Source organism: Bufo gargarizans, chromosome 3 (genome assembly GCF_014858855.1).
Source record: "Bufo gargarizans isolate SCDJY-AF-19 chromosome 3, ASM1485885v1, whole genome shotgun sequence".
Classification (NCBI taxonomy): domain Eukaryota; kingdom Metazoa; phylum Chordata; class Amphibia; order Anura; family Bufonidae; genus Bufo; species Bufo gargarizans.
In genome coordinates this window covers 313,531,025-313,544,650 of record NC_058082.1, presented here as the reverse complement: position 1 = coordinate 313,544,650, position 13,626 = coordinate 313,531,025, and positions in this window count along the sequence as shown.

Genomic DNA, 13,626 nt, shown 5'->3' with positions numbered 1-13,626 from the left:
ATTACTGCTCCCTGTCATTACACCTGCTACTCACAAAACAATGTGCTTTGTGACGAATCGGCCGAATCGAACTTTTCATAAATTCGCTCATCTCTATTCACCAGCATACCCTGATATCATCGCAGATTTTTTCTGCACAATGTGAATGATATCATCCAAAATCCCATTAATTTGAATAGCGTGTAGACACTATTTTAGCACCTTATGAGCTATATACAAGAGAAAGAAGGCAACGCCAAAAATACTTCTCGATCTCTTCCATTTTATTAAACCAGAATACATCTGCAATCTGCAATCTCCAAACTGACAGGCTCTGATGTGACAGATGAAGGATTCAACTCAGAAGTTAGGAATTACCTGAAACAAGTTGGTCGTTCCTAAATAAAGTACCTGTATCTTATAAAGTGGCCACTCGATGCATCCTTATTCCTGATATATTTCATTTAATGCACCTCTCTTCAAAGGTGCCATTCTTCTCTTCATAGAACATATATTTTGTCTGGTTGTTGCTTCAAATTAGAATATTAATGAATCATAGCAAGAAGACACCTGCAACAAAATCAGCATCTACTTATTGGATTTCACTTAAGCTTGCTGATTAAGTAAAATCCAAATTTCCAAGATACATTTCTGCGGGGTATGTGCACATAAATATATGTTCCCTCCTTTTTGACAGATGGGTAATGCTGGCAAGATTACAGGCTGCTCGCTGCAGAATAAACTGTTGAATTTATTCAGCTTTATCATTTAACCCTTAAAGATACTAAAAGGCATGCAAAATACAGCACACACAGGGCACATAATAAAACCCAGTCATAGAGTAAAGTATCCATATTACGCAGTATGATTGACAGGCTATACAATTTAGAATACGTGTCATACAATACATGCTGAGGCACAAGTTGTTTAACGAACTGAAGAAAATATAAGTAAATGAAATGTTTTAAAATGTAGGCCTCTTTAACACGAACGTCGCGGCTTAGGCCCGGATGCGTTGTGGGTGCATTTTGAGAAAATCACACAATTTTGCTTGCGAGTGCTGTCAGTTTTGTATGCGATTGCGTTGCATGATGGCGTTTTTTCCTGCGCGAGTGACATGCGGATTGCATGCGTTTTTAACGCGCATGAAAAAACTGAACCATTCTCTTGATTCACCTTTTACTGCCAAGAGATATGAAAACAACCAGCATACATTATTTTTAAGGACATTTTTTTTTTTTGGGGGGGAAATAGGTTTTGAGGGTGGTTTGTGTGTTGGGTTATTTGTTTTAAACTTGGTATGTAAAATATGTTAAAATACCTCATTACTATAACGCTTAAATGTAAGCACTATTAAATGTATGCCAGTATCACCATAATAATTAATAAATTACTAAAACTATCATGACGTGTCATGTCACTAAACTTCATCTCTATTGTCTGTACTATCGTGGACATAAAATTGTGTAAAATTTTTATTGGACGATATGTATAATAAAATCTAACATGTACAATAAAGTTTTATATGGTTTTTAAATAAAGTAATATTTATGTGTGTAAATGATTTATAAGTCATTTTTATATAGTTATGTGTATTTCATTTATATTCATTAATAGGAAATGTGTACAAATATTAATGTGTTATATGTGTGTGTGTGTGCGCTACATAAATATATTTTTTTAATGTGTATAAAAAAGACATCAAACAATTAAATAGATGAAAATAAAGCTATGTTTATTTTGCCACAGAGTATTTTTTAAGAAATAACATACAAAATATAATGAAAAGGAACATTTACAAATTTAAGAAACGGCTTGGGGAAACTGGTGCAGGCTTAAAATGGGGCCCCTGGTAGGACGGTTGGGAAGAGTGGAAAGATTGCAGAGAGGGGCCAGCTTGTGAGGAGGAGGGGCCAGACTGGCCATACGGTTGCCCATATGGGCGAGGTTGTGGCGCATGATGTTCCCTAATTATAGGAAATTGTTGGGGCACCTGTGGAGCCTGGGGAATTTGGCAGGGGCCATACATGTGGCCATAGGACCGCCAATTTTCAAGGGCAAGAAATATGTCTGTGGGGTCATTAGGTGGAGCGGCTGCCTCCAGAACGATACCGAGAGCTGCTTGGGTTCTCAGTACTCGTTCTGGAGGCAGGCTCCTCAAAAACGGCACCAGACTCTGCGAGAACAAATCAAAATAATCCTCCTGCCGGGCTCGAGACAAATATTCCAAAACTTGGCTATTTATCCCAGCCTCGACAGGAGTCATTTGTCTGCGGCGGCGTCCTGGTAATTGCAAACTGAGGGAGGGGCCACAGCGGAGGCTGAGGGCTGAGAGGCAGACAAAGTGCTGGGCCCTTCAGCATTGTCTTGTGTAGCTTGAGAGGCAGGAGGCTCCTCATCGCAAGTACTGAACTGCTGCAGACCACTCTGTTCAGCCTGCTCCTCAAGGTTTTCCTCCGTTCTGAAAAATGTAAACAAGCATAAGATGTACATTAATATATGAACACACCAATATGTCCTAAACATTTTTTTATTATAATACTATCATCAGCAAAATACATTTTTAACATAATACTAATTTAAACAAGACCGATCAACACTCCTGACGTGTACTTTATTTAATTCATGTATTAGGCTACTTTCACACTAGCGTTCGGGCGGATCCGTTCTGAACGGATCCGTTCTGAACGGATCCGCGCATAATAATGCAGATGGAGGCTCAGTTCAGAACGGATCCGTCTGCATTAAAATGGCAAAAAAAAAGCTAAGTGTGAAAATAGCCTCGGACGGATCCGTCCAGACTTTCAATGTAAAGTCAATGGGGGACGGATCCGCTTGAAGATTGAGCCACATTGTGGCATCTTCAAACGGATCCGTCCCCATTGACTTACATTGTAAGTCTGGACGGATCCGCACGGATCCGCACGCCTCCGCACGCCTCCGCACGGCCAGGCGGACACCCGAACGCTGCAAGCAGCGTTCAGCTGTCCGCCTGTCCGTGCGGAGGCGAGCGGAGCGGAGGCTGAACGCCGCCAGACTGATGCAGTCTGAGCGGATCCGCTCCATTCAGACTGCATCAGGGCTGGACGGCTGCGTTCGGGTCCGCTCGTGAGCTCCTTCAAACGGAGCTCACGAGCGGACCAGCGAACGCTAGTGTGAAAGGAGCCTAAGCCATGTAATAACCATTTTGGAACATCTATTATTATTGCTCAATGTTGTGCCATTTCTTTATTGATTCTAAAATAGAAGTTACGAATGAATTGCTATTAGCCTTATGTTTTAAACGGTATAGAGGGGTAGTTAACAAGTTTATGCAAATACAAGGAGAAATCGGATTGGTTGCTATCGTCAACTATGACATTTCTAATTTACACATTGGTACAAATTACATTACCCACATAGTTAACATACAGTGTGTATTGATAAACATGTAGTCGTCATTGTTGGCAGTTGAAGGATGGAACTGAGCATGTGCAACCACCTTAGCGAGGTGGACAGAGAAATAAGGAAAAGATCAAACAGCAAGTGATGCTATACAGATAGACTTTATAGAGCTCCATGGCTAGGCTACATTTGTAATTACAGTACATGCAATTACAAAAGTATTCAGATCCAAGTGAGAGTTAAGAAATGTAGAATATTAGAGTCCAGTTGTTAGGACTCATTAGCGGTTATGCAGCATAGAGATTATATAACATTCCTATCTTACTTTTGTATAGCATACCGTTCCTATTTGTACTGTGGCATCCATCAGTTCCTAACCATCACATATCCCGCTGGTCTCTGACTCTTAATCTAAACTCATTTCACTCCCAACTGCCTATCTCCTCTGTGTGATCAGGGTTCATTTGAAAATTATTTGATCATAATTATCCATGTCTGGAGAACCAAGCTTTAAGCAGATAAGATCCTATTTGTACAAATGCCCTACTGCAGTCTTGCTGTGAATCCATATAAACCTGTCCCTGTCCCCCCACAATTTTGCTGTCTCAAAGAAATGGCAAGTGTAGCTCAGCAGTATTTGAAATACTAAAATATTAATGCATTATTTATAGCATCCCACATAACTATGCAAAATAAGCAGAAAAATCCCATTGCATCAGAAACATTAATGCATATTTGATCATCAAGATTTTACCATCATTTTATTTAGCTTTCCTGTGCAATAGTAACACTAGTTAGAATATGGCTTCTCGGGGGTAAATAAACATCCTCAAACCAGGCTACTGAATATCTAAAATCCATTAAAATTGAAGATTACAAGAGAGCGTATGACCACAGCGGACTCATATTCAACAAATGTAATTGGTAAGGCAGAGTTTATGCATAGACTGGCAAAAGAGAGTCAGAAAGGAGAAGTAAATAAAAACCTAGCGGAAAAAAAAACATTGATGTTACCAACTGTAGATACATACAAAACTCTTAGCAGTCAGTAATGTTATATCTTTGTACATGTGCAGACTTTAAGGCCTTATGCATTATCAGCAATGGAGCTTAAAGGGGTTTTCCGTGCTTTTTCTATTGATGACCTATCCTTACGATAGATCATCAATATCAGATCGGCGTGGGTCCAACACCAGGAACCTCCACTGATTAGCTGTTCGAGGAAAAAGCCTGGACAACCTCTTTAAAGGGAAATTCTGCATAGAGGGTTAAAGGGGTATTCCCATCATTGAATGTTATGCATTCTAATCAGTGGGGGTCCCACATATGTGACCCTTTTTGATCCAAAGAATGAGGTCCCTTTGTGTTTTCTCCTGCACATTAGCACTCCTGTCCTGGCCACTCGCTGTGCAGAGAATTGCAATACAATTTAAGGGGTCGCTCCAGGAAAAATGCATTTGTTGGATAAAGATATATAGGCGGTGTGGAAAGGACAAAGGAAGAGAAGCCCTTCACACCCGTGGAGAAAAAGTTTGAAATACGTACCAGGCGCCAGATCACTTGGTCATTAGTCGTGATGAAGATACAGATCAGGAAAGAAACAACGGACGTGTGAATGGGAATACATATAAACACCAAGTGATGGCTGATTTTTCATTTTTGACTAGTGGTTATAGTTTTTAATGCACCCTTTTGGGGTACATGTAATGATTGATTACAGCGAGCTGTTTAGCTAAAACCCCCTTTGTTTATGTCCGTAAAAAGGCTAAGAGGTTAGGTGAATGCAGTTGTCTAGCAATCCTCAGGCGGCCAGGCCCATTGCTATAAAAGCAAACACTGTGAAGGAGCTTAGCTCATACTGATATGCCATCATTTAGTATGGTGAGGAGACCCCTTTAAATAAAATGGACACAAAATAAAACTTTTACTATTAAATCTGTTAAAAGCTGTAGCTGGCTTGGGAAGAAAACTATCTATTTATACATCTGCTGAGGTTATATCCCAGATCTGAAGTTGGCTATGAATACTTCTTGTATGAATCTTATTCTAACAAATGGGACCTATACGCAATACTTGCAGTCGGCAATGGCATCCACCCACCCAGCGTTCAGTTGTGTCTCTGCATACTCGATGTCAGCTCCGATGGGAGTACGCCTGGACAACTCCATCAGCTCTTGATACAGACAGTGCCATAATTTCAGTAGGACCCTGTAGAAAGGGAAGGATCATACAATTATTTAGAAATGTTATAGAAAACATAAAGGGGTTGTCTGCCTCCCAAGACCCCTGCCAATCAGCTGCTTTTGATTAAAAATTACCTGCATGTCATCTCGTTTGTAGAGGCTTTGGTAAGCACTGCAGCCATTTCTTTGGCCATGTGACGTCACGTTCATGGGTAGCATGGCCTAGGCACGACCAGTCCCATTCAAGTGAATGTGGTTGAGCTGTAATACCAAGCACAGCCACTCTACAATGAACAGCACTGTGCTTGGTAGGCTGCGAGGAGGCCGGGGAACTCTGTGGCTTCTTCAAATAGCTGATCGAAGGATAGGTTATCAATATTAACCTTTAGTTTTAGCAATATTGAAAGCTACTGATTGTTGAATGTCAAATTCTGATTAGTATAGTATATTATACTAAATCAAATAAATGTCAAAAGAACATTAAAACTAAGAATTTTGTGAACCTTGTTGGGAGCAGAGCTGTCCTCTTAGCTTCTAACCACTTCTGGACCTCCTCTAGACATTAGGTCATAGCTCTGGATGATATCATAAATGAACCTTAGGATTAATAGCTACATAATCGATTATGAAGCTGTAGTATAGGAGCCCAATAGTTGTTGACAGCCCATTCACCAAGAGGAATCTTTAGTGTTTTCTAACGCCTTCTAGTTTTTAAATCATTGCTTACACATCAGAGAAATAGAAATTCTTTAGGTTTACTGTGAGGATTCCTCATGTCGTCATAGAGAAATACAAAATGCCATAGACAGCCATTATGTTGTTGATACGCCCTGCAGGCAAGTGACCATGAACTATACATGGGAATAATTATGAGGAGGGGGAGGTTGAGGTTGCATTTACGTCAGATCCTGGGGCCACCTATAACATAAATTAAGAACAGCGCTTCATATGCCATATGACAGTTGTTTGGTCATGTTGCAGATTGTCACTGGGGCCAAGGCGCTGTAAAGGGGGTTCTCCAGGAATAATTATTTCTTTTGCAAATGCCCCCAGCCTGCCTCTGTAAACAGAAGATTCATACTTACTTGCTCCACGCCGCTCTGGTCCCCCGCACTGCTTCCCCCATGTCCATGTTCCTATCCCTGGGCAGTGTTTAAATCCGCCGCAGCATGGGGTTGGTCATATGCTTTTCTGCGCCCAGTGACTGGCTTAATCGGTGACGTGGCCACAAGCAGCACGTCTTCTGTTTACGGAGGCAGGCTGGGGGCACTTGCAAAAAAATCATTACTCGCAGAGAACCCCTTTAACTCCTATAGCGTCAAAGATATAGCGGAAAGCATACAAACACAGAAAAAGGATACAAAAATGTACAATACAATAAAGCCTCAGCAATGCAATACAACATATGTTTGTGCCATATATGTGTCATCTAATGTGGCTTGGCTGTCCATAAATATACATCATTCTTCCTGGTTCTCAAAGTCTCATATCCTCTGTTGCTTTGTCAGCAGGATTTGGGTTAAGAGGTCTTGAAACTAATGCAATGTGTAAGGATGTTCTGCACACATTAAGTGCCGTAAAACCAGCTATTCCCTAAAAGATCAGTTATAGGGAGATAAATCTTCACTCTGCCTCATTAGCATCAAAACTTTATGCACCCTGCAGGAAAAAAAACGATCTGTAAAGACACAATTAAATATTAGGAGTTCCAACGCTTAATTGGAGTTGGCTTGTTTAATCTTCTGTAAAATGCGTGCACTCTGCTGACCACTTATTTCTATTCTGATGGGCATTTTACAGTCTGGAGCTCGGCTCACTCGATAGTGTTTTACATTATGAGATTAATCTAGCTTTGCAATGGTTAAAAGTGAGCTGTAAAACATTTTTAATATAAATTACCTGTAGTTGTTATGTTTCCAAAATAAGGTTTTTATATGATGAGTTTTCAGACTTTTAAAACAAGGGATTTGTAAATTGTGAAATAAAAATGAACAATGACTTTCATAGACCGGCTGAACCTCTGCGTCAGTTGTGTACTTGTTTTTATCCTGTGGTCTTCGTAAATTAGAAAAGAGGGTGCACAGCCCCTAAACATTTTCTTTTATGAGACCTCAAATAGGCTTCAAAATATTGTGGCTGTGGACCTAAAACCTTGGTAGTGTTGCACCCAGATGATGTCTGTATTCCAGAATATATCCATAAAGTATGATGGAGCCTGTACAGTAGTGTATCGACATACGGCGCCTCCATAGAGCTGCATTATGTATATATGCTACCTTAAAAGTAATGCTTCTAAGGAAGAATACCTCCTTAAAGGGGTTGTCCGGGCTTTTTCTATTGATGACCTATCCTAAGGACACCCGGCACCCCCGCCGATCAGCTGTATGGGGACGGAAAAGAATAGGACATTTCAACATCGGGCCATCTGTTCCGTTCCGCAAATTGTGGAAGGCACACGGGCCGCTTCCGTGTTTTGCGGATCCACAATTTGCGGACCGCAAAAAACAAAATGGTCGTGTGCATGAGGCCTTATCATGTAATTCTAGACAGCACCCCAATTTGCGTATTTATTGTTTCATTCAGCCGTGAGTAGTGCACATATCAGAACAGCAACGTTTCGGGCCCTTACACTGGGCAGCCCTTTCTCAAGTTGATAATAAAAATGCAGTTATTTGTGGATGAGTCATAATTTATTGCTACATGATTAGTAAATAAGTCATAATTCATGAATACAAAAGTGATAATTTACAGATAATTTACAGATACATGATTCATAAGAAAAAATCCTGGAAGACCATGATTCCATTATTGCCATAATATGAATAACATGACTCATACAGGTGATTTTAGAATTATTCTGATTATATGATCCATTATTATTACAGGTAGTATGATTATATATTTAGAAGGTCATTTATTATCCTGAAATACGCCTATATTAGGTGTATTTCAGGGGCAGATTGCGGCGCAACAGTTAATATAGATTGCTGTTTAGAAAGCAGAATACTGCAGAAGCATAACATAAGTGCTAACCTGCCATGTAGTTTAAGTATAAGATTGCAGAGACATTAAATGAGAAATAGAATGTCAGCTTACCAATTAAGTAGAACTTCATGGCGTGACCATCTGATGTGCCTTTTGGGCTCAAGTAGTGTAGGTTAAATAGGGCTGTTTGCATGTAGGGTCATGGGAAGTCAGCGCATGTGACGGTTCAGGTCTGAAGTCACTTTGCGAGGCTTACATAATAGAAACCACCCAAAAATGACCCCATTCTATAAACTACACCCCTCAAGGTATTCAAAACTGATTTTTACAAACTTTGTTAACCCTTTAGGTGTTTCACAAGAATTAATGGGAAATAGAGATACAATTTCAAAATGTCACTTTTTTGGCAGATTTTCCATTTTAATAATTTTTTTTCCGGTTACAAAGCAAGGGTTAACAGCCAAACCAAACTCAATATTTATGGCCCTGATTCTGTAGTTTACAGAAACACCCCATATGTGGTCGTAAACCGCTGTGCAGGCACACGGCAGGGCGCAGAAGGAAAGGAATGCCATACGGTTTTTGGAAGGCAGGTTTTGCTGGACTGGGTTTTTTGACACCATGTCCCATTTGAAGCCCCCCTGATGCACCCCTAGAGTAGAAACTCCATAAAAGTGACCCCATCTAAGAAAATACACCCCTCAAGGTATTCAAAACAGATTTTACAAACATCGTTAACCCTTTAGGTGTTCCACAAGAGTTATTGGCAAATGGAGATGAGATTTCAGAATTTCAATTTTTTGGCAAATTTTCCATTTTAATCCACTTTCCCAGTAACAAAGCAAGGGTTAACAGTCAAACAAAACTCAATATTTATGGCCCTAATTCTGTAGTTTACAGAAACACACCATATGTGGTCGTAAACAGCTGTACGGGCACACGGCAGGGCGCAGAAGAAAGGAATGCCATACGTTTTTTGGAAAGCAGATTTTGCTAGACTGGTTTTTTTGACATCATGTCCCATTTGAAGACCCCCCTGATGCACCCCTAGAGTAGAAACTCCAAAAAAGTGGCCCCATTTTAGAAACTACGGCAGTATTGTTGGTACTAGTTTAGGATACATATGATTTTTGGTTGCTCTATATTACACTTTTTGTGAGGCAAGATAACAAGAAAAAGCTGTTTTGGCACCGTTTTTATTTTTTGTTATTTACAACATTTATCTGACAGGTTAGATCATGCGATATTTTTATATACCAGGTTGTCACGGATGCGGAGATACATAATATGTATACTTTCTTTTATTTATGTAAGTTTTATACAATGATTATATTTTTGAAGCAAAAAAAATCATGTTTTAGTGTTTCCATAGTCTGAGAGCCATAATTTTTTCAATTTTTGGGCGATTGCCTTGGGTAGGGTATGATTTTTGCTGGATGAGTTGACGGTTTTATTGGCACTATTTTGGGGTGCGTGTGACTTTTTGATCGCTTGCTATTACACTTTTTGTGATGTAAGGTGACAAAAAATTGTTTATTTAGCACAGTTTTTATTTTAAATTTTTTACGGTGTTCATCTGAGGGGTTAGGTCATGTGATATTTTTATAGAGCCGGTCGATACGGACGCGGTGATACCTAATATGTATACTTTTTTTATTTATGTAAGTTTTACACAATAATATAATTTTTGAAACAAATAAAAAATCATGTTTTAGTGTCTCCATATTCTGAGAGCCATAGTTTTTTTTTTTCAGTTTTTGGGTGATTATCTTAGATAGGATCTCATTTTTTGCGGAATGAGATGATGGTTTGATTGGCACTATTTTGGGGTGCATATAACTTTTTGATCGCTTGCTATTACACTTTTTGTGATGTAAGGTGACAAAAAATTGTTTATTTAGCACAGTTTTTATTTTTTATTTTTTACGGTGTTCATCTGAGATGTTAGGTCATGTGATATTTTTATAGAGCCGGTCGATACGAACGCAGCGATACCAAATATGTATACTTTTTTTTATTTATGTAAGTTTTACACATTAACAGCTTTTTTAAAACAAAAAAAATGATGTTTAAGTGTCTCCATATTCTGAGCCAAAGTTTTTTTTTATTTTTTGGGTGATTGTCTCAGGTAGGGGCTCATTTTTTGCGGGATGAGGTGACGGCTAGATTGGTACTATTGTGGTGGGCAAACGCCTTTTTGATCGCTTGCTGTTTTACTTTTTTGTGATGTAAGGTGACAAAAAAATTGTTTATTTAGCACAGTTTTTATTTTTTACGGTGTTCATCTGAGGGGTTTGGTCATGTGATATGTTTATAGAGCCGGTCGATACGGACGCGGCGATACCTAATATGTATACTTTTTTTCCCCTATTTTTTACCACGTTTTTTTTTACTTTATTTGGGGAAAATGAAGTTTTTGTTTATTTTTACTTGAAACTTTTAATTTTGGGGGGACTTTATTTTTTCAACTTTTTTTTCACTTTATTTTTTGTCCCACTTTGGGACTTGAACTTTTGGGGGTATATTCCTTTACAATGCATTCTAATACTTCTATATTGGAATGCATTGGCTGTATGAGTAATACTGTGTGTATTACTCATACAGCTTCCAGGGCCATCGGGTCCCCCCCACAGCCCCATGAGGACCCAATGGCACTGCTGCCGCCACCTGCACCATAAAGAGCCGCAAACCGCAGGTCTGAATTGACCTGCGGTTTGCGGCGATCGCCGACACGGGGGGGTTCACGGGACCCCCCCTGCGCATTTAGTCGAGTCGCCTGCTCAATGATTTGAGCAGGCACCTTGTTCCGATCACCGCCCGCCGGGCGGTGGTGATCGGAACAACACATGACGTACCGGTACGTCATGTGTCCTTAAGGACTCGGGAAACATGCCGTACCGGTACGTCATGTGTCCGTAAGGGGTTAATGTATACAAAGAAACATTTACGTTAAACAGATACCTCAGACTGATGCCATACAGTGGCATCTGTTCACCATAGAGTTCCATTGTAGAAAAAAAAACGTATACCCTAGGGTAAAAATATGACAGTCATATTGGTCATTAGATGGATGTATTAGTTGGATCGTTATTATGTGAACTATGGGTGGTCTTGAGTGGTGATTGCTATGAAGGTGTTTAAATATCATTAGGTCTCGTGATATAAATGCTTTCGGATGACATTGCATTTAGTTCCAGCATCAATTATAAATCAATATGGTTGTGAAGACCCATATCTCTTTATCTGACTATGAAATGACTGTATAGTAGCATAGACCTATATATGGCAAAGTACAAAGGAAAGAACATCTGGTAAGTATTTCTAGAGAACCAAGATGTGGGAGGCATCGCATACATTAATGTGATTCCAAGGACCCACACGATGCTTCTCGAGTGTCCCCATCCAGACCTGTATGAGGCTCTGTCTAGAGAGATGGAGAAAACATTATTAAATGGTGATATTGGTAATATTATCAGAACTTACATCACCATAGAATCCTTTTTAAGTCCACCAGGATATAAAGTCCAAAGGCGACAAATGCAAGGTGTCTCCCGTTCAACAAGAGTTTCTCCTTGGTGGGGAGATCCATTCAAAGATCTGAAAACATAACTGGCGAACTTTGTGTTTGTGTTCAGTGAAATGTTCACCTAAGGCAATTTTCACACTAGCGTTTTTACTGGATTCAGCAGGGTTCAGCAAAAACGCTTCCTTTACTGATAATACAATCGTCTGCATCCGTTATGAACAGATCCGGTTGTATTATATGTAACATAGCCAAGACAAATCCGTCATCAACTCCATTGACAGTCAATAGGGGATGGTTCCGTTTCCTATTGTGGCAGATTGTGGCAGAGAGAACTGATCCGTCCCCATTGACTTGCATTGTGTGTCATGACGGATCCGTCTTGCTCCACATCCCAGGACGGAAAGAAAACTACGACATGCTCCGGTATGGGAACACAACTAAACGGAACAGAATGCATTTTGGAGCACTCCGTACTGTTCAGTTTTGTCCCCATTGACAATGAATGGGGACAAAACTAAAGCGTTTGTTTCCAGTATTGAGTCCCTATGATGGATCTCAATATCGGAAAACTAAAACACTAGTGTAAAAGTAGCCTTAGGGGTCTTCCAGTTTACCGGTGCGTATGTTAGACTTGTGTTGGCTTATGTAGTCTTCTGATTTCAGGGGGCAGCTATGAGCCTTGCTAAGCCCACTCACTTTTCTGAAACACGTGAGCAGCAGAAAATCTCAAAACTGGGAAATTTTAGCACAGAAACGATGTGCATGAAAATTTGCCATTTTCTGCACCAGAAAACTGAGGCACGGGCCATGATAAATTACCCCCACAGGTTTGTTTTTCTGAGCTCTTTATTTTATATATTTCAACGATGTTTACTGGCAGAGACCTCTTTATGGTAGAGAATGTTTTTTTATTTTGCTCTAATACTGGCCTGGATGGGCTATGTAAAAAAGACTACAGACAAAAAATGTGGGAAAGTAAAAAATTAAATAAATAGAAAATAGAAACTGATTGTATACTGAATTGCATCTGGCCCCTCTCTTTTCTAGCTCATGTGCCATTTGTACATACAGTATGACAGATTTAGTTGGAAAGAGATAGGGAAAAACTTATGTCTCTTACCCTAGTGTTAGCAACAGGTTACATGGTTTGGCCCTAGAACCTTGTCTTAATAATACTATGACACCTCTGGTGTGACTAATGTTGAATCAGTTACGTGGCCTAATGCATAGCAGTAACTGCATAAACACCTTCCATTTTATTTTAGAACTCATGAAGCCCTATTGACTACTTATTATCAAAACAATAAATTATTGGAAGCTTTACCAAGTCTGGTTCAATCTCCTAAAGACATAAAAAATTGCCATGAGGTTTCGGGGATCCAGAGGCAAATTTATACCATTGCCTAAACTCTAGCTATCATACCCCAAAATCTGTATACATTGAAAAACATTTTTGGTTTAGTACATTAAGTATTCTACAATTTAATTTTTGAGCAGCTGCCACAAATTAACACTACTCTTCTACACTTCTATAGAGACGTACTGTTCTCAGATGTTCTAGAGGAACCC